The sequence below is a fragment of the Marmota monax genome, unplaced genomic scaffold (genome assembly GCF_021218885.2).
Source record: "Marmota monax isolate L192 unplaced genomic scaffold, Marmota_monax_Labrador192_F-V1.1 WCK01_AAM20220418_F8-fsc00044, whole genome shotgun sequence".
Lineage (NCBI taxonomy): Eukaryota > Metazoa > Chordata > Mammalia > Rodentia > Sciuridae > Marmota > Marmota monax.
The window spans coordinates 2152866-2174817 of NW_026695198.1; the positions used below are offsets into that span (position 1 = coordinate 2152866).

The following is a 21952-nucleotide window of genomic DNA, read 5'->3' on the forward strand; positions in this document are numbered from 1 at the left end:
GGAAAAAGTCAGAGTCAGTGTCTGTCTGTCTGTCTGTCTGTCTCTCTCTCTTCCTCTCTTCTCCTCCTCCTCCTCGTCCTCCTCATCCTCCTCCTCCTCCTCCTCCTCCTCCTCCTCCTCTCCCTCTCCCTCTTCCTCTCTCTCTCCTATTATGCTTGCCATAAACTTGTGTGATGGAGTTTAAGTTGGCTGATGCATAGCTACTACTGTGCTAACACCTGATACTGACTATAGTTAAGTGCCATTTCAAGACTTATTTGGAAGGTGCAAAACGTTAATAGAACCCAGAGTTTCAAAGTAGTTACATAGTAATAGATTCTATCACCGCAATAGTTTTCTATGCTAGAACACAGATTCCTGGTGCTTCCTACTCCACCATGATCCTAGGATCCCTTGACTGCATCCATCTAATGTATACAGTTGAAGGAGTTAATTAGCAGGGTTAAAAGTTTACATTTTAGAAAACATCTCTTCTTTATATGTGTAATAAGGATTATAATGCATTCCACTGTTGTTGTGTATTTTAAAAAAATAATAAAATCAATAAAAAAGAAACCATCTCATATATATAAGCATGTTTATAGAAAGACTGATAAAATTTAGTGCTTGTTAAGGGAAGTTGGAAAGTTTAAGTCATGCTTTTTGTATGATTATTTTGAATACTAAATTATGGAAACATTATATTTAAGGAAAAATCCAAATTCTAGTGTGTTCTCATGCTACAAAGAGGAATGTTGAAGAGTATATTGAGCGATCTGTATTCTTGTTGTTGCTATTTTATAATTCCTATGCTATTTATGACCTTTTATTCTCTTTCTCAAAGTGAGTAATTGTATGTACCAATATCAGTTGTAGCATCAGTGCCAGAATTTTTTCTTATCTTTCCTATCTCTCCTTTCTTGCTTGCCTGAACTTTAGCTTATGAGATACCAGGACAAGGATATTGTTAATTTGTTTTCTTAACTTAAATCATCCTTCTCCTTTACTATCATTCTGTCATCCCATTTCTCCTTTTTTTCCTTCAATTTCCCAAATGCTTCTATTTCCTTATATAATAAGTTCTAGAATAGAAAAAGGATTGGTGTGGGAAATAATGTTGCAACCATATAATGTTAAAAAGTAGTGATGTAAGTCACCACAGGTGTGACTTTTATAGTCCTAGAGTTTTTTAACATCAGAAACAATGCTTAAGAGTTCTACTTTCTGTTAAGACAGAATAGCATGTGTTTATATTTTCTGCAAACAATGATAGTTTTTTTTTACAGAACATAAAAATACGTAGGAAAGCACAATGGAAAGACAGAAATTGAATATGTGATGTTTGGAAGAAGGAAGGAACAAAGTAGATTTTTTAGTTTTTTTTTTTTTTTTTTTTTTTGCTGTTTGCCTGAGGACAAGAACCAGTCAGTGTTGTGTATTATTGCTAAAGCTTGGGTAGAATTTACACGATGGGAACTGGGGTGTAGCTCAGTGATAGATGCATGAGTCCCTGGGTTTAATCTCCAGTACTGTTTAAAAAAAGAAAAGAAAGAAAGAAATCAGAGGACAAATTTAGGGAGGCAAGTTAGAGAGTATATAAAGTAGAATCTTATGAGGGTACCTCAAATTCTGCATGGAAATTTAAAAGTTAAAGAATTTGCTGTCCACCATAAGAGAGAAAGTTTGAGAATGAACATAGCCAAATAAATTGCTATTAAACAAAAACTAAATACTTTCAGAATAACATAATAAAGCCCAAAGTTTCTAAAAATATATTGTTCATAGTTTCCAGGATACACTCCACAATTAATAGACACACACACTCTTACATACATACAAAAACTGAAAAATGTGACCATACTTAAGTGAGTCAATTAATTGAGACTGGCCCTAACATAACTCCTGTGTTAGAATTAGCAGCTGTTGTAACTATTTAAGTATGTAATAGGCAATATGAATATCATGATTGAACAGAAAAGAAATGTCAGGTGAAATAAAACCTAAATAAAAAACCACAATGAAAATTCTATACTTAATATTAAAATTCTATAGTTTCTGGGATTACAGAAGATTTGGGAAAAGATAGAAGAATCAGCAAACTTGGTAGATTAGAAGAAATTATTTAATCTTGACAAGTGAAAAAGATTTCAAAAAATGAAGCTAGCTTCAGTGATTTGTAAGACAATAGAGCAAAAGGTCTAATATGTATTATTAGAGTCCTAGAAATACAACAGAGTGGAAATGGGGCAAAAAATTTCAGAGCAATAATGAGATAAAAAATTCTTTAAAGAAAAATGTGAATATACATATTCAAGAAATACAGTGAATTTCAAACAAGATAAATATGATAACTCTTAAACACATCATAGTGATGCTATTTAAAACAATAGACCAAAAAAAAAACAAAAACAAAAAAAACTTGAAAGCATGCTGATAAACTTAGGAATAACAAATAATAGCCGACTTCCTATCAGACATAATACAGCCCAGCAGGCTATAAGCACCTTTAAAGTGCTAGTAAAACAAAAGTCAATTCAGAATTCTCTAACAAAATAAAAGTTCTTTTCTTTTTTTTATTGATTTAAAAAAATAAATGACAGCAGAATACATTACAATTCTTATTACATGTATACAGCACAATTTTTCATATCTCTGGTTGTATGTAAAGTATGTTGACACCAATTTGTGTCTTCATATATGTACTATGGATAATGATGTCTCACATTCCACCATCCTTGCTAATCCCCTGCCTCCTCCCCTCCCCCCTGTCTGCCCTATCTAGAATTAATCTATTCCTCCCGTGCTCCCCCTCCCTACCCACTATGAGTCAGCCTCCTTATATCAGAGAAAACATTAGGCATTTGTTTTTTGGGGATTGGCTAACTTCACTTAGCATTATCTTTTCTAGCTCTATGCGAATGCCATGATTTTATTCTCTTTTATTGCTGAGTAAAATTCTATTGTGTATATATGTGACTTTTTTTAGAATCCATTCGTTCACTAAAGGGCATCTAGGTTGGCTCCACAGTTTAGCTATTGTGAATTTTGCTGCTATAAACATTGATGTGGCTCTGTCCCTGTAGTAAAATTCATCAAGAATGAAGGGTAAAATAAAGACATTTTTATGTAAACAAAAATTAAACCATTTCATTGCAGCAGATCTGTAGGAATAAATTTTTTTTTAAGCTGAAGGAAAGTGATACAAGATGAAAACTGAGATCTTAGGAATGAAGACCACTGCACCTGGTAAATATGTCTTTCCCCCATCCTAATTAAAAATACATAAACCTGACCATTTAAAGCAAAACTTGTAACACTATGATATGGCATTTATGACACACATATATATGATATGACAGCTACAGTATATGGATGGAACTATGTGCTAAGTAGGTTCTTATTTTATATAAAGTAGGAAGGTTAACTCTTATGTCCATTATGAAATAGACCTATATTATAATTCCTAGAACAAACACTAGAAAGAAAGAAAAAAAAGAAGTATAGTCAAAAAAAAAAAAAACAAGAGAAAAATCAAAATTGAATTTGAAAATATATTTAGAGCATCCAAAGTAAATTTCAAAGGGAGGAACATGGGAAATATAAAACAAGTGGTTTGAAAAAATGGCAAGATTATAAAACTAGGTTAGTCCTGTTAATTGTATTAATAAAGATAAATAAAGCATTTTATTTGAAGGTAGAGATTGAAAATTGGATAGAAAGCAAGACTTCCTGTATGCTGTCAAGCAGAGGTACATTTTCAATGTAATTACACAGATTGAAAGTAAATGTATGGAAAACTAAGTAGCATGTAAGTAGCATAAGAAATGTGAAGTATTTATATTTGTTCTTCATGACAGTATTATTGACAATAAAAATATTGCCATCAGTTTTTATTGGTGATAAAAGTTTTATTAGTGATAAAACTCATTAGGAATAAATATCAATCATCAATTTTTATGTACTTAATAAGATTTGCAGTCACAGGTGGAAATTTTGACACTGTGCTATAATTTATAGATGATCTAGAAAAAAAGATCTGAAAACATTTATCAACCCCCTTAACCTCATTGGCATTTGTAGAACTTCACGAACTAGACTATAATAAAGTGCACTTTCTGTTTAAGTGTGCACAATATGTTTACCAAGATAAATAATATATTGGGCCATAAAACATGTCTCAATACATTTCAAAATATTCTCAAACCACAATAAAATTTGAAGTAGAAATCAATGACCATAGTATACTCAGGAAAAACCCAGGTACTTGGAAATTAAACAATACAATTCTCTCCTAGTTGATCTATACATTATAATGGTAGGACTCATTATCTTAGCAGGCTTTTTTTCTTTTGGCAGAAATGGACAAGCTAATTATAAAATTTATATAGAAATAGAAAGTATGTAGGTTATTCAAAGCAATATTGAAGAATTACAAAGGGAAGACAAATTACAAAAATAGAATTACAAAAACTTCTGTCTACTTGATTTTAAGATTTACTCTAATATTACAGTAATTAAGACTGTGATGCCTACATAAGGATATGCACAGAGTAAAGATTTTTTTATGTAAATTTTTTATTTATATATGACAGCAGAATGCATTACAATTCTTATTACACATATAGAGCACAATTTTTCATATTTCTGGTTGTATACACAGTATATTCACACCAATTCATGTCTTTTAACCTGTACTTTGGGTAATAATGATCATCACATTCCACCATCATTAATAATCCCATGCCCCCTCCCCTTCCCCTCCAACCCCTCTGCCCTATCTAGAGTTTGCCTATTCCTCCCATGCTCCCACTCCCTATCCCACTATGAATCAGCCTCTTTATATTAAAGAAAACATTTGCATTTGTTTTTTTGGGATTGGCTAACTTCACTTAGCATTATCTTCTCTAGCTCCATCCATTTACCTACAAATGCCATGATTTTATTCTCTTTTATTACTGAGTAATATACCATTGTGTATATATGCCACATTATTTAAGTCCACTCATCTATTGAAGGGCATCTAGGTTGGTTCCACAGTTTAAGTATTGTGAATTGTGGTGCTATAAACATTGATGTGGCTGTGTCCCTGTAGTATGCTGTGTTTAAGTCCTTTGGGTATAGACCGAGGAGAGGGATAGCTGGGTCAAAGAGTTGTTCCATTCCCAATTTTCAAAGAAATCTCCATACTGCTTTCCATATTGGCTACACCAATTTGCAGTCCCACAAGCAGTGTATGAATATACCTTTTTCCCCACATCCTCATCAACACTTATTGTTGTTTGTATGCATAATAGCTGCCATTCTGACTGGAGTGAGATGAAATCTTAGAGTGGTTTTGATCTGCATTTCTCTAATTGCTAAAGATGATGAACATTTTTTCATGTATTTGATTGATTGATTGTATATTATCTTTTGAGAAGTGTCTCTTCAGGTCATTGGCCCACTTATTGATTGGGTTATTTGTTTTTTTGATGTTTGGCTTTTTGAGTTCTTTATATTCCCTAGTGATTAGTGCTCTATCTGATGTGTGAGGGGTAAAGATTTGCTCCCAAGATGTAGGTGCTCTATTCACCTCACAGATTGTTTCTTTTGCTGAGAAGAAGCTTTTTAGTTTGAGTCCATCCCACTTATTGATTCTTGATTTTAGTTCTGTGCTATAGGAGTCTTATTAAGGAAGTTGGGGCCTAATCCCACATGATGGAGATTAGGGCCTGATTTTTCTTCTACTAGACACAGGGTCTCTGGTTGTATTCCTAGGTCCTTGATCCATTTTGAGTTGAGTTTTGTGCATGGTGAGAGATAGAGGTTTAATTTCATTTTGTTGCATTTGGATTTCCAGTTTTCCCAGCACCATTTGTTGAAGAGGCTATCTTTTCTCCAATGCATGTTCTTGGCACCTTTATCTAATATAAGATGATTGTAATTTTGTGGGTTAATCTCTGTGTCCTCTATTCTGTACCATTAGTCTACCAGTCTGTTTTGGTACCAGTGCCATGCTGTTTTTGTTACTATTGCTCTGTAGTATAGTTTAATGTCTGGTATAGTGATGCCACCTACTTCACTCTTTCTGCTAAGGATTGCTTTAGCTATTCTGTGTCTCTTATTTTTGCAGATGAGTTTCATGATTGCTTTTCCTATTTCTATGAGGAATGCCATTGGGATTTTGATCAGAATTGCATTAAATCTGTATAGTACTTTTGGTAGTATGGTCATTTTGATAATATTAATTCTGCCTATCCAAGAGCAAAGTATGTCTTTCCATCTAAGGTCTTCTTTGATTTCTTTCTTTAGGGTTCTGTAATTTTTATTTTATGGATCTTTCACCTCTTTTTTTTAAGTTGATTCCCAAGTATTTTATTTTATTTGAGGCTATTATAAATGGAGTAGTTTTTCCTGGTTTCCCTCTCAGAGGATTTGTCACTGATATACAGAAATGCCTTTGATTTATAGGTGTTGATTTTATATCCTGCTACTTGCTGAGTTCATTTACTAGTTCTAGGAGTTTTCTGGTAGAACTTTTAGGGTCTTCCAGGTATAGAATGATATCATCAGCAGATAGTGCCAGTTTGAGTTCTTCTTTTCCTATGTGTATTCCTTTAATTTGTTTCGTCTAATTGCTCTGGCCAGTGTTTTAAGAACTATGTTAAATAGAAGTGGTGAAAGAGGGCATCCCTGTCTTATTCCAGTTTTTAGAGGGAATGCCTTCAATTTTTCTCCATTTAGAATGATGTTGGCTTGAGGCTTTGCATAGGTAGCATTTATGATGTTGAGATACGTTCCTGTTATCCCAAGTTTTTCTAGTGTTTTGAACATGAAGGGGTGCTGTATTTTGTCAAATGCTTTTTCTGCGTCTATTGATATGATCATATGATTCTTATCTTTAAGTCTATTGATGTGATGCATTACATTTATTGATTTCCATATGTTGAACCAACCTTGCATCCCTGGGATAAATCCCACTTGATCATGGTGCACTATCTTTTTGATATATTTTTGTATTTGATTTGCCAGAATTTTATTGAGAAGTTTTGCATCTATATTCATTAGAGATACTGGTCCAAAGTTTTTTTTTTTTTTTTTTTTTTTTTTTTGATGTGTCTTTGCCTGGTTTTGGAATCAGAGTGATATTGGCCTCATAGAATGAGTTTGGAAGTGCTGCCTCTTTTTCTATTCCCTGAAATAAATTGGAAAGTATTGGTATTAGTTCTTCTTTAAAGGTCTTGTAGAACTCTGCTGTGTATCCATCCAGTCCTGGGCTTTTCTTGGTTGGTAGACTTTTGATGACATCTGCTATTTCAGCACTTAAAACTGATCTGTTTAAATTGTGTATATCATCCTGATTCAATTTGGGCAAATTATATGATTCTAGAAAATTGTCGATGCCTTCGATATTTTGCATTTTATTGGAGTACAGGTTTTCAAAATAATTTCTAATTATCTTTTGTATTTCTGTAGTGTCTGTTGTAATATTTCCTTTTTCATCACATATGTTAGTGATTTGAGTTTTCTCTCTCCTTCTCTTCATTAGCATGGCTAAGGGTCTGTCCATATTGTTTAAGATGATTTTTTTTTTTTTTTAATGAGGAAAGTTATCCAGTGGGAGTAAAGAAAAGCTTTAATATTGCTGGAATAACTAGATATCTATGTGTGTAAAAGTTCACCTTTACCCTTGTGCATTACACTGTACACTGAAGATAAATCAAGATGGATCATAAATCTGAATGTAAAAACTGAATACAAAACTTCTAGAAAAACAAAGCAGGGAATAGATAGAGTATTCTTTGAGAGGATATAGAAAGTAGCAGCTGTTATGTGTACATGTGCACGCACACACACAAAGCAATGCTGCAAGTTAAACTTTATCACAATAAAAATTTTCTGCTTATCAAAAGACACCAGTAATGATGGAGATAATAATAGCAAAACATATCTGTAAAGGACTTATATCAAAACTATGTAAGAAATCTTTAGAACCAAACTAATAAAAAGACAACTCAATTGGAGAGAAATTACAACATATACTTGATAAATGATGTTATGTGAATGATCAGTGAGCACATGAAAACATTATCAACATCATTAGTAATTAAGTAAAACTGCAATGAAATACTGCTGCATACCCACTTAAAGACTAACAAATACCATATGTAGAACAAAATTATGACTTTTTATACTCTACTAGATGATTTATTAATTTTATTCCTATTAAATTTTTCTTGGATCATTTCCCCATGAGAAAATGAAAAGGTGAAGTGTTCATAGTAGGCAAAAACTGGAAGTGAATCATATGTCCATCAGTCAGAGAAAAAGGCATCGGGGTAGTTGTAAATGGAATATAGCTTAGCAACAAAAAGGAATGAAATCTTGATATATCAACAACATGAATTTCAGAAAGCTGCTGGGTGAAAGAAGCATTTCTCAAAACAATATATTCTATCTTATTCCATTAACATCAAGTTCTGTAATAGGCAAAATCAATCTGTGCTGAGAAAAAATAGTGTTGTCTCTTCGGGTAGGGTGAGGATTGAGTGGGAAGAGTCTTGGGGGAACTTGTTGGGGTCATAGGAAAATTTTATTTGTGGTAAATGGTATAAACATTTGTTAAAACTTATCAAGTGGCGTGCTTGAGATTTTTGTCTCTTACTGTATGTAAAATTTACCCAAAGAGTTAAATTCATGTAAATATGCTATTAGTCAGCTTTCCACCACTATAACAAATACCTGAAGTGGGAGGGAATTGACTTTTAAGGAAGAAAGGGTTATCTTGACTCATGGTTTCAGTCTATGATCACCTGGCCCTGTTGCTTTTGGTTTATAAAGGCACAGTATATTAGGGCAGAAGGATATGATAGAGGAGGCCTGTACAACTGATGACAGTTGGGAAGCAGAGAGAGAAGTACAAGGGTCCCAATATCTTCTTCAAGGGTATGCCCCCAATCACCTGATTTGTTTTCCATAGGCCTCACCTCCTCTAAATGTTTCACCACCTCACAAGAGTGTCAGTGGCTGGGGACCAAGCCTTCAAGACATGGGCCTTGCCTTTGGGGGACATTTAACATCCAGGTTATAACATGCTCATTGAATTGTTGCTGTTGCTATCTATGTTAAAGTATTATGGGTTAAAGTGTATTGATATTTACAGTTTTGAAATGCATCAAAAAGTATGCTGGACTAATGGATAGAGGGATGTGATAAAATAATCATAGCTAAATATTAACTGTTGTAAAGTCTAAGTGTTATATATATTGGTGTTTACTGTCTTTAAAAAGTTTGTTTTAAATTTGCATAAAATGAAGGAAAAATAAAATTTCAAAAATCTCAGGGAACATAGAACTGTGTTTTCATGTCCATGTAGGTAGTAATCATAGAAGTCTTTGGTCTTAAGAGTCTAAAGTGCCTTTGTATATATGCAGTGCCTCTGTTTGCCACTATCTGAGTTTATTTCTTTTTGTTTTAAAACAATGCAATTGATATCAGAAGATTTTCTGATAGTTTTAGCCCAGATATGGGATGTATAATGCTCTAGTTTTTACTCTCTGGGAGACAGAGAGTAAAAACTAGCCCTGGGCGCTGGGCACTGGGCACTGTTGTGCATACCAACCTGAGGCTCTCTGCTGTACTTCTTACTCAGTTCTTGACCTTGGACAGGGTATTTAGCTTTTCTTGAACTCAGTTGGCTTGTCTGTTAAATAATTTTAATAATATATTCCTCACAAGTTGCTGTGAAAATTGGTGAATCATGGCAGAGAACACACCTAACACAAAGATTTCAATTTGTGCTAATTTCCTTTTAGTTTACAAATGGACATTCTTTGGCTTAAAATAGATTCAGAAGCAGAATTAATCTATTACTTCCTCAGAACTCTTTTTGTTATCATTGTTCTAATTAGTTATACATGACAGTAGAATATATTTTGACATAGCATACATAAAATGGAGTATAACTTATCATTCTTCTGGTTGTACATGATGTAGAATCACACCAGTCGTGTAGTCATATATGCACATAGGGTAATAATGTCCCATTCGTGATAATTTACTATCCTTTCTATCCCCATACCCTCTCCCCTCCCTTCAACCTAGTCCAAAGTACATCTATTCTTCCTTAGCCCCACCTCTTTTATTGTGAATTAGCATCCCCCATGTCAGAGAAAATATTCAGTCCTTGGTTTTTTGGGATTGCCTATTTCACTTAGAATAATATTCTTCAGTTCCATTCATTTGCCGGCAAATCCCATAATTTCATTCTTCTTTAAGACCCTCAGAGCTCTTTTAATGTAAGTGATTATAGAATCCACAGATACCTGACTGAAGTACTTAATACTATATTTTTGGTCTCCAAGACTCCATTGCCTCTTGATTGGAAATTAATACTTAAACATATATTGGAAATAACATTGTAACTTTTGTTTTATTGATCTTAGTATTATAACCTTTACAATGCCTAAAAGTTATGATTAAACTGGGCTGTCTTGGCTTTAGCAGAAAAATATATTTTTCTCTATAGACATCATTGTATATATCCACATAAAAGTATATTATAGAGTATATTATTAATTTATTAAATGAAGCTTTTTATAGACCTTATCATTTAATACACATGATTCTAAAACATTTTAAACGTTATCCTTATTCAGTGCCTTGTCTGAAATCACATGACTAGAAAGAGGGAATTAGTCTTCTGGCCGCTTCTTGACTCTAACAAGATTATCTTTGCTATTTGCTGGACATTCTTTTCAGCTTCCATTTTCTTGTGCGTACATGTTATCATTCTCTACTTGCTTTTTCTCTACATATACAACTATTTTAGATGGCTCCAAATTTAAACAAACAGGTTCTTTAACCTTTTTTTTTCCCCCTTAGGTACCAGGGGTTGAACTCAGGGGCATTCAACCACTGAACCACATCTCCAGCCCTATTTTGTATTTTATTTAGAGACAGGGTCTCACTGAGTTGCTTTGTGCCTTGCTTTTGCCAAGGCTGGTTTGAACTCACAATCTTCCTGTCTCAGCCTCCTGAGCCACTGGGATTACAGGCATTCACCACCACACCCAGCTTCTTTTAACCTTTCTTTTCCCATATTTAAGACAAATTGGTCATCGGTGCTGTGAAGTCAAATTTTCTTCTATTCTTCCATTTTTATTTAAACATCAAAAACTGTAATAGGGCTGGGGCTGTAACTCAGTGGTGGAGTGCTTGCCTTGCAAGTATGGGGCACTGGGTTTGATCCTCAGCACCACATGAAAATAAATAGATATAAAAAAATATGATGTTTCATCTTTCATTAACCACAAATTAAGGACTAACGTCTATATCACTAATGATCTTTCTGGTTGTGTGGATCCTTTGGTAATTGTTATGTATTTATCATTTATTTATGCAGTGCTGGGGATTAAAGCCAGATTATTTGCATGCTAAGGCAAGTGCTCTACCAATACCCGCCCCCCCCCATCTGCTTTAGGTTATTTGCATGCTAGGCATGTGTTCTACTTTTAAACTATACCCCACTCCCCTTTTTATAATTTTTTCTTTTTTGCAGTGGTAGGGATTGAACATAGGATCTTCCAGGTGAACTCTTTACCACCGAGTCACACCTCCAGCTCTAGCTGTTAATCATACTAAAATTTATAAATGAGAAAACTTCCTTTTAAGAAGCTTTTATAGCCAGTTTGCTAATGGGAGAGGAAGAAGTCTAAGTTGATTATAATTCATTTAATTAGAATCTTTGATACAAAATAGTTCTTGTATTCATTTGCTAGGGTTGCTGTGACAAAATACCACAGACAAGATGGCTTAAACAACAGAAGTTTATTTTCTCACAGTCCTAGATGCTGGAAGTCCAAGATGAAGGTACTGGTAGAGTTGGTTTCTCTTGAGGCCTCTCTCTTCTTGGCTTGCAAATGGCTGTCTTCTTGTTGTGTCCTCACATGGCATTTTCTCTGTGCCTATGCATTCTTGGCATCCCTTTCACTTATTATCATCAGGACAGCAATCAGATTAGGGTCTGCCCTCATGGCCTCAATTTAATCACTTATTTAAAGATTTAATCTCCAAATATGGTTGTATTTGAGGACATAAGACTTCACACAGGAATTTTGGGAGGACATAATTCATCCCGTAACAGAACTATAAAGAGAAATTTTAAAATTAAGTTGAAGAACTTATTTATTGAAGAAGAAAATGAGTTTGCTTTTAGTGTCTTAAATTGGGGATATACAATAAATAGTTGATTTGTCACATGAATTTGGAAGAGAACACAGGATTGGATGCTGATTTGGAGAACATTTGCTTAGAGTTATCATGTTAAAATTAAAGCAATACATGTAATTAATTTTTCTCTTACCCTGCATCTATATTTCTGGAGCAAGAAGAAAAAAGAATAATAGGATAAATAACTGTGAAAATTCATAGAAAGTATGAAGAAAGGAGCCCACAAAAGAAATTTGGAAAATTAACTTTTGTCTCTCATGGACTATTTTTAGTAGTTTGATTGGTTCTTTTTCCTTTTGTAAAAGCAAGCAACTTTAAAAACACTAATTGAAATGAATATGTTTTTCTGATGACAAAAACTTTGGAATGGATTTACCTAAAACAGGCTGTGATCCAACCAACTTTTTGACTTTCAAAGCTATAGAGATATCTTATGGTGCTCCAGAAAATCTGTCCTTTTTCCCCTTTCCTGGCTGCTGTAGCTACAACAGCTGTGAGGCATCTGAAGCTAGTGCTTTTCCTTAAGAATGGAAGACTTTTCCATATTTTGGTCCCCTGACATCCTCATGTGGAAACATTGCCACCTCTTTCTGTTTTGTTTTGTTTTTAAACAAGGAGAAAGAAAAAAAAAAAACCCACCTCTGCAACACCTAGGTTGGTCCACTTTTCTTAGTCTTCAGTACTATTGCAGGGGTTATTCAAGGAGAAGAAAGAAAGATTGGTAGTAAGATAACGGTCAAACAATTTTTATATCCTTTTTTTGGAGCATCTATCTTTTTACAGAAGAATCAGATTTTATTCACACAATTTCTTTTATATAGTAGCAGAAAGTACAGCTGTTTGCTTTTCAAATAATTTACTTTCAACATATAGTTCCTTAAAACCATCTGATTTGTCACCAGATATCTCAGTTTACTTTTGGGGGGGGGGCAGGGATTGAACTCAAAGGTACTGAACCACTGAGCCACATCCCCAGCCCTATTATATATTTTATTTAGAGACAGGGTCTCATTGAGTTACTTAGTACCTTGCTTTTGCTGAGGCTGGCTTTGAACTCACAGTCCTCCTGCCTCAGCTTCCCGAGCAACTGGGATTACAGGCATGCGCCACTGGTCCTAGCTCTCAGTGTACTTTTTAAAAATTTTATTTTGTTGACATGAAATCACTTAGCACAAAATTAACTTTTTAAAGTGAATAATTCAGTGGCACTTAATATGTCACAGTATTTAACAACTGAAACTTCTGTCTCATTCTAAAATATTTTCATCTCCTTAAAAGGAAATGCTGTTCTATTTAGCATCTAATCAATCATAACCCCTTCCACTCTGCTCATTCTAGACCCTAACAACACCAGTATGTTTCCATGGATTTTATCTGTTCTGCATATTTCACATAACTAGAAATCATTCAGTGTGTTATCCATTGTGTCTGTTTTGATTCTTCAAGTTTTTGAGGTTTATATACATTGGAATATGTATCAGTACTTCATTTATTTCCGTGGCCAAATGATATTCCATTGTATTGTATATCACAGATTGTTTATGCATTCATCTATTGATTATTATTTGAGTTATTTTCACTCTTTTGCTATTGTGAACAGTGCTGTTATGAACATTGGCATATATATATATATGCTTGAGTACTTGTTTTCAATTCTGTTTGGCATATACCAAGGGTTTCAGTTTCCCCACATCCCCAACATTTACCTCTGCCATCTTTTTTTTCTCAATAACTATACTAGGGAGTATGGCAGATATCTCAGTCAGTATGGTTTTAGTTTGCAATTCCCAAGTGGCTAATCATGATGAGCATCTTTTCATGTGGTTACTGATTGGCTATCTGAGTGTTTTCTTTGGAGAAAGGTCTATTCAAGTCCTTTGCCAAGTTTTTATTGGGTTGTTGTCTTTTTTTTTGTTCAGTTGTAAGAGAGTTACATATATATATATATATATGCTGGATACTAAATTCTTGCCAAATAGTAATTGGCAAATGTTTTCTTAAATATAGTAGTTACCTCTTCACTTTCTTGATAATGTTCTTGAACGAACAAGTTTCTAAAGTTTTGAGAATTTACAGTTTATTTTTTCTTCTTTTGCTTATGCTTTTCCTGTTGTATCTAAGAATCAGTTGCTAAATCTATAGTAATGGGAATTTCTATTTATGTTTTCATTTTATAGTTTTCTACTTCTAGCTTTTATATTTAGGCCATTGGTCCATTTTGAGTTAATTTATGTATATGATAGGCAGTTTGGTCCAACTTCATTTTTTTGCATGTGAAATCCATTTGTTCCAGCACCATTGTTGAAAAGACTGTTCTTTCCCCACTGAAAAAGTCTTGAAAATTAATTGGCCATAGATGTACTGCTTTATTTGTAGATTCTTTATTTTGGGGTCTGTGGTATGCCAATATCATACTGTTCTGATTGCTATACATGTGTAGTAAGTTCTGAAATGAGGAGTCCTCCAAGTTTGCTCTTCTTTTCAATATTGTTTTGACTATTCAGGGTCCCTCATAATTTTGTGTAAATTTAAGGACTGCATTTTCTAGTTCTACAAAAAAAAAAAAAAAACTTGGCATTTTTAGGATTTACATTGAATTTGTAGATTATGTTGAGTAATAGGGCCATCTTAACATATTTCTTCCAATTCATGAATATGGAGCTCAGCATTTATTTAGGTCTATTTATTTATTTAAAAATTTCAACAGTTTTTTAAAATAGTTTTCAGGAATCAATCTTTTATTTTGTTTGCTAAATTTATTTCTATTTTATTATTATTGTTATCATTGTTATTAGTTTTGAAAGGGCTGACAATTGAACTCAGGGACTCACACATGCTAGGCAAGTGCTTTTACTACTGAGCCACATCCCCAGCCCCTATTTTATTATTTTTAATTCTGTAAATCAGTTGTTTTCTTACTTTTATTTTTGGGTGATTCACTACTAGTGTATAGAAATGTAACTGATTTTTATATGCTATATTTTGGAACCTTGCTAAATTGGATTGTTAGTTTTAGTAGTTTTTCTCTCCCAGTTCTAAGGATCAAACCCAGACCCTTCAACATAATAGGCATGTGGGGGTGATTTAGGGTTTATCATACATATGGTCACATCATATATAAATAGATATAGTTTTACTTATTTCTTTACAATCTGTTTGCCATTTATTTCATTTTCTTTCCTAAATGCTTTGGCTGTAACTTCCAGTACAACATTGAATAGAAATACCAAAAGTTGGGATCCTTATGTTTCCCCCATTGTTAGGGAAAACTTTCCAGTTTTTCTCTGTTGAATATAACCTTTGGGTTTTTCATAAATGTCATATATCTGATGGAGAATTTTTTTTCCTATTCCCAGATTGTCAAGTATTTTTAATCATAAAATGTGGTGGATTTGGGGGCCTACTTTTTCTTCTATTAGGCGCAAGGTCTCTGTCCGTGATCTACTTTGAATTGAGTTTTGTGCATGGTGAGAGATAGAGGTTTAATTTCATTTTGATACATGTGGATTTCCAGTTTTCTCAGCACCATTTGTTAAAGAAGCTCTATTTTCTCCAATATATTTTTTTGTTGCCTTTGTCTGATAGGAATAACTGAAATTATGTGGGTTTATCTCTATGTCCTCTATTCTGTACCATTGGACTATAGGTCTATTTTGGTGCCAATACCATGCTGTTTTTGTTATTGTTGCTCTGTAGTATAGTATAGTTTAAAGTCTGGAATAGTAATGCCACAAGCTTAACTCTTTTTTTTTTTTTTTTGAAAAGAACATAAAACTTTATTAAGAACATCTTATACTGTAATCAGATACAGCCAAAGAAAAGGGGTAAACAAACAGGGAGAGTTCATCTTCCCATGTGCTACTGCCACCTCAGAACAGACTCATGTGGATGGCTGGAATTATAGTTGGCAACAAATGCTCTGTATAAATAAACTCATCAAGTAACACAATGTTCCCTTTCTATACAGAGAAGAACTGGGTTTACACTTTAAAAAGCTTTGATATAGTGCAACAGCTATGAAACAAGACTACATCTTTAGGAGCTATTTCTTAATAGAATACAAAGCAGTTTAGTAACTTTATGTTATTTCATATTATGTAAATTTTTAGAATGGAAAATTCAGAAAGGACCTTCTATCTTTCCCTAAAATAAGTTAATTTGTACTTTTGAGGTGTTTTTTTTTTTTTTCTTTCTTTCTCTCTAAAGAGTTCTCAGAACCAGTTCAGTAACTATACTGCAAAAGATGAGTTGCTCATCTACAGTGACAACTGACAACCTAAGTTTGTTCTTTTAATTTTGCAAATCAAGATGACTGGGTCACCCCAGCTTTTGCTGATTCTGAAGGATTTCTTATAGAAAAACCCTGATTCGGAGTGCATGTGAAAGAGGTACCAAAAAAGTTGCATTTGGAATGGTTTTCCTTAAGGGAGGGTGGCTGTTGAGCACAACTGACTTTCTCAGACTCCAGGTTCTCCCCTATGGACTTTTACTTACTGTGATGGAAAGAGCAGAGGGAGTGCCAGGGAATCTGTTCAGACTGCCACTCCAGCAACTCTCTGCACTGTTTGTGGAGAAAAGAGTGATGGTATCCATTCAAACCACAGTACCCCTACTGCAAGTATGGTGACATGCTTTTCTCTTGAGGGGCCAGGCCAAACTGCACTCAGATGCATGATTTGCCTCAGGTACACAGTGAAGAAAATGCTCATGATTTAGAATTTGGTATTACAGTATCCCACCTAACCCCATTTCTTGAAAAAATTTAGCCTTCTTTTTAGGAAGGAAGACTATTCACTGCTAAGGCTTACCATGTTAACTATCATAAGGCGGAAAACATGACTAAAGCAGACTATTGTATGTGTTCAGTTAGTGGACTAACCAACAACTGAGGTTTGTGGAGGACTGGTCAAGGGGTGGGATTCAGGTTCTTGAGTACTATCACTTATCACAAATCTCATCAAGCTCTTTAAAAAAATAATGCATTTTTATTATAAATATTTAGAGCAGATACTGGCATCAAAATCAGTATCTAAGTTAGAAGTCTGTCTTAAATGGTGAAAATATTCCAACAAACTTCTAAAAGATTTCAAATCTTTCCAGGAGTACACAGTTTATAAATTAGTTTTAAATGGAAAAAATATATATTCTGAATGGATAAATCACCACTTTAGCAGATCATAAATAAGGTCAAGATATTGAAAATAAGTTAACATACAAGTTCTTGCTTTCACATTAATAACAACAAAAAAAATCTAACTTACTTGGTATACTTTCACAGCAGGTATAACCAGGTTTTGTAATTGTGCATTTGTTACCTCTCCCCCTTTGCTCTTTTCTTCTATTTCCTATACCTAGGGACAGAGGTACACAGCACAGGCAGATACCCCAGTGTGCGGTTCTGGCTGCCGCACACCATTTCCTTGCTTAGAGTGATGTTATTACAAATGCTGGTCAGGATCTATGATTAGTAATTTATCAACCATATTACAAGTTAAGTACATTCATGGTTAAGTGGATTAGGTTCCCAGGTGAGCTTTCAATAGTAATGTGCATAGAGAACCTAACTACTACTGTTTCTGTGAGAAAATGTGTCCTAACTACCAAAGTTGTCTAAAACACTTTGGAATGTAAGACATTTATGGATGGGACTATTTTATATGCATCTGTTTTAGAAATAGGTCAAATTGTAAAAATCACTGTTTCCAGAACTACAGTCTATCAAAACTAAATTTTGCCTTCTCTTTCACATGTGAACTAATTTTAACTATAATCTCTAATACTGAGAAACAAAGTGAAGCCATTTAGAATAGTGAGACATAATTGGCTTGTGGGATTTAAAAGATGTTTTATTGACTATCTACTTTGAATTTGCCTACAATGAGAAATGTCTAATGTAAAGCAATGGATGAGAAAAATGTTTATCCTAACTCATTATTGAATACAAATCCACAGCTTAACAATATGATTTAAAAAGAAAGCTGGAGAGCATGCAAATGCTCTAACACACAGGGTTAGAAATAAAAGGTAAAAGTACATTTGTTTTGTATTTACATCTGTAAATATACAAATATAAAATTTACCAGTTCTACCCTGTAGTGTAGCACTCTTAATTTCCAAATATACAGTCATTCAAAAACTTGAAGGGAACATTAAAAATGTCCCAGGCTACTTTACTGAACATTAATGAATATCGAGTTCTTGTACTATTAGAGCTAAAAATACTACTGTGTTTTAAGTTATACAGCTGAGGGAATAACAAAAGTATCATTTCATGTTTCTTTTAATCCCATAGATAGCTTTTTTTTGTCAAAGGGATCAATTATGTTAAAAGGAGACTGATTTCACAAATAGAAATCAGTTCCAGAACCAAAGTTGTTCTCTTGGTAGAGTCTCAAAATTCATAGCATTTTCATATTAATCTATTCAAAAAATTCTAAACAGTATAATCAAAGGAGTCCCTATTTCACAATCTTTTTAGTCTATGATGGCAGTTGAAATAGAACTCCTACAATGCTATCTGAAAAGTTCTCTAGACTTCAGTCTGACCCTACAAGTGGCATCCATGTTTAGTGTTAAATTACTGACCTCTAGAGAGTAAGGAATCAAAAGTAGGGAGAGGCACAGAACCGATATTTGGGTTGGGGAGAAGGATGAAGATTAAGTTGGAACATTTAGTCCCTTCTATAATCAAGTCCTAACTATACCATAATAAAGTCTCAACCAACTCCTGATTAGTTCTTCCCCTTTAGGAATTAGATAGTATACAGTGATTAGATACTGAAAAAAGAAAATAATGAAAAACAATTGAAAATACATGAAGAAATAGAAACATGGACTTTCTCACAAGGCCCTGGATCAAAAAAATTTACAAAAAGATTGTTTGAAAATAATCACTATGTGAGCTTATTAATACACAGAGATCATCACTTTGTTTAAACTAAGTCATGTTAACTTACTAATAAAATAGTAAACAAATCAACATTTTAAACAATTTTATAAATTACTTGTCGCTTCTTTTGTTAGTATCACTCTCTTAACAATATACAAAAATAACGCTACAGGACTATCCACCTAACCCGTCTCCATGTCTTGAAAAGTCCTGGGCCCTGGAAAGAAACTGGTCGTCAATCTTCACTGTAGATGTCCCCCGCAAAGGGCAGGTGCATGTGGCTGCCAGTGACATTGGGCAATCGAGATAAGTCTGGCAGGCTCTGGATCCGGGACCTGAGTTCTTTGCGCACCAGGGAAACTCTGGCTAACTTGTGCTTGTATTCTTCCAATTTATGCTCTTTCTCTGCAAGGGCTTCTTTTTGACAACCAAGAAAATCTGCTAACATTCGAGTGAGTTGCTTCCTATCGTCTATTTCTGCCGCCAGTCTGCCATTGTAATCTGCCAGCAACATACAAGCATCCTCTACCATTTTAGAAAGCCTTTCTCCAGATTCTTTATCTGTTATTTTATCTAGCAGGGATGCTTCTTGGACTTAGACAGGCAAAGAAACTATCCTCTGATGAACTGCTGCATCACCTGAAGCTGCATTTTCTAGATCTTGTAAGGCTCTAACAAGATCTAGAGTCTGTGGTGGTTCACTTGGAGATCCTAGAGAGAAACAATTTTCATTTTCATCCACCTTTATTTGTTCATAAGTTCTCTTCCTAGGCTTCTTATCACCATACAGAGCTTGCTTAAGTTGTTCTAATACATCATTTTCATATACAGATCTTTCTTCCCAAATAGATAACACTCTTCCAAGGTGCTTCTTACAACTTTCATCAGTTTCACTTGAAACATGCTTAAAAGCCTCCACTATAACTGGTGCAAAATCTTTTGTAAACCTCCGGCCCCTTCCTTTTGCTGTTCTGAATGACATCATTGGCTAGGTAGAGAAAAGTGAGCTTCCTGTTGGGTTTTGCTTTCCACAGCTCCCGCTCCCACATGGTGACGATGGGCCGCAAGTGCTTGCGGTGGTGGATGAGCCACAGGGACAAGGTCTGCACGCTCTGCTGCGAGTTGCTCAACTCCGACAGCTTCTTCTCCAGCGCCGCCTCAGAGAAGGCGGACATCCCTCCAAAACCGCGTTCACGCCGTCCCACGCGGTGGGGCCAAGGGGAGGAGAGTTTCCCCACGCTCCTCGCGGCCTTGCCCCCTCACCCCACCCTTCCCCACGCCCTCACCACCGACGCCGCTACATCCAAGTCTCTCCGCAAACCAGCAAGATCCAAGCTTAACTCTTGCTAAAGATTGCTTTGGCTATTCTGGGTCTTTTATTTTTCCAGATAAATTTCATGATTTTTTTTTTTTTTATTTCTGTGAGGAATGTCATTGGGTTTTTGATTGGAATTGCGTTAAATCTATACAGTGCTTTTGGTAGTATGGTCATTTTGACAATATTAATTCTGCTTATCCAAGAACAATGTAGATCTTTCCATCTTCTAAGGTCTTCTTTAATTTCTTTGTTTGGCGTTCTATAGTTTTCATTGTAGAGGTCTTTTATCTCTTTCATTTAGTTGATTCCCAAGGGTTTTTTTTTTTGTTTGTTTGTTTTTTGTTTTTTTTTTTTTGAGGCTATTGTAAATGGGTGGTTTTCCTAGTTTCTCTTTCTGAGGAGTTTTCACTGAAGTACAGAAATGCCTTTGATTTATGGGCATTAATTTTATATCCTGCTACTTTGCTGAATTCATATATTCTAGAAGTTTTCTGGTGGAATTTATTTTCTGGGTCATCTAGGTATAGAATCATATTGTCATGTCAGATTAAACCCCAGCTTCTTTAATAAGAAGCTCAAGAATTAAAACCAAGAATCAATAAATGTGATTTATGGATTCGAACTAAAAAGCTTCTTCTGAGAAAAGAAACAGTGAGGTGAATAGAGAACCTACAGAATGGGAGCAAATAAAATGAGATTTTATCTCATTCCAATCAGAATGGTAGCTATCAAGAATACAAACAACAATGAATGTTGGTGAGGATGTGGGGAAGAAGGCACACTCATACCTTGCTGGTGGAACTGCAAATTGGTGCAGCCAATCTGGAAAGCAGTATGGAGATTCCTTGGAAAACTGGGAATGGAACCACCTTTTGTCCCAGCTCCTCAATGTATAACTAAAGGACTTAAAAACAGCATACTACAGGGACACAGCCACATCAATGTTTATAGCAGCACATCTCACAATAGCTAAATTGTGGAACCAACCCAGATGCCCTTCAGCAGATGAATGGATACGGAAAATTTGGTATATATACACAATGGAACATTACTCAGAGAGAATAAAATCATGGCATTTGCAGGTACATGGATGGAGTTGGAGAATATGATGCTAAGTGAAGTAATTCAATTCCAAAAAACCAAAGGCAGAATGTTTTCTTTGATATGAGGATGCTGACTCACAATGGTGATGGTGGGGGCATGGAAGGAATGGAGGAACTTTAGATAGGGCAAAGGGGAGGGAAAGGGAGAGGGAATAGGAATAGGAAAAATGTTGGAGTGAGTTAGACATCATTACCCTAAGTTCATGTGTGAAGACACAAATGTTGTGAAAATACTTGGTGTACAACCAATGACTTGAATATTTGTGCCCTATATGTGTAATATGAAATGAATTGCATTCTGCCCTCACATATAACAAATAGAATAAATAAATAATTTAAAATTAAAATAAAAAAATATGGATTTTATAAATGCTTTTCCCACATCAATTGGGAAAGTCATATTCTTTTTCTCCTTCATTCTGTTGATATGGTATATTAGATTGATTGATTGAT

General features: G+C 34.5%; 1 protein-coding gene and 1 pseudogene across 8 annotated transcripts in view; one reads left to right on the plus strand and one right to left on the minus strand.

Annotated features, from left to right (window-relative positions):
* The window catches only part of Spidr (scaffold protein involved in DNA repair), a 410995-nt gene that overhangs the window by 52596 nt on the left and 336447 nt on the right, over positions 1-21952 (plus strand). The window lies entirely within an intron of this gene.
* LOC124082068 (regulation of nuclear pre-mRNA domain-containing protein 1A-like) lies at positions 18993-20302 on the minus strand (annotated as a pseudogene).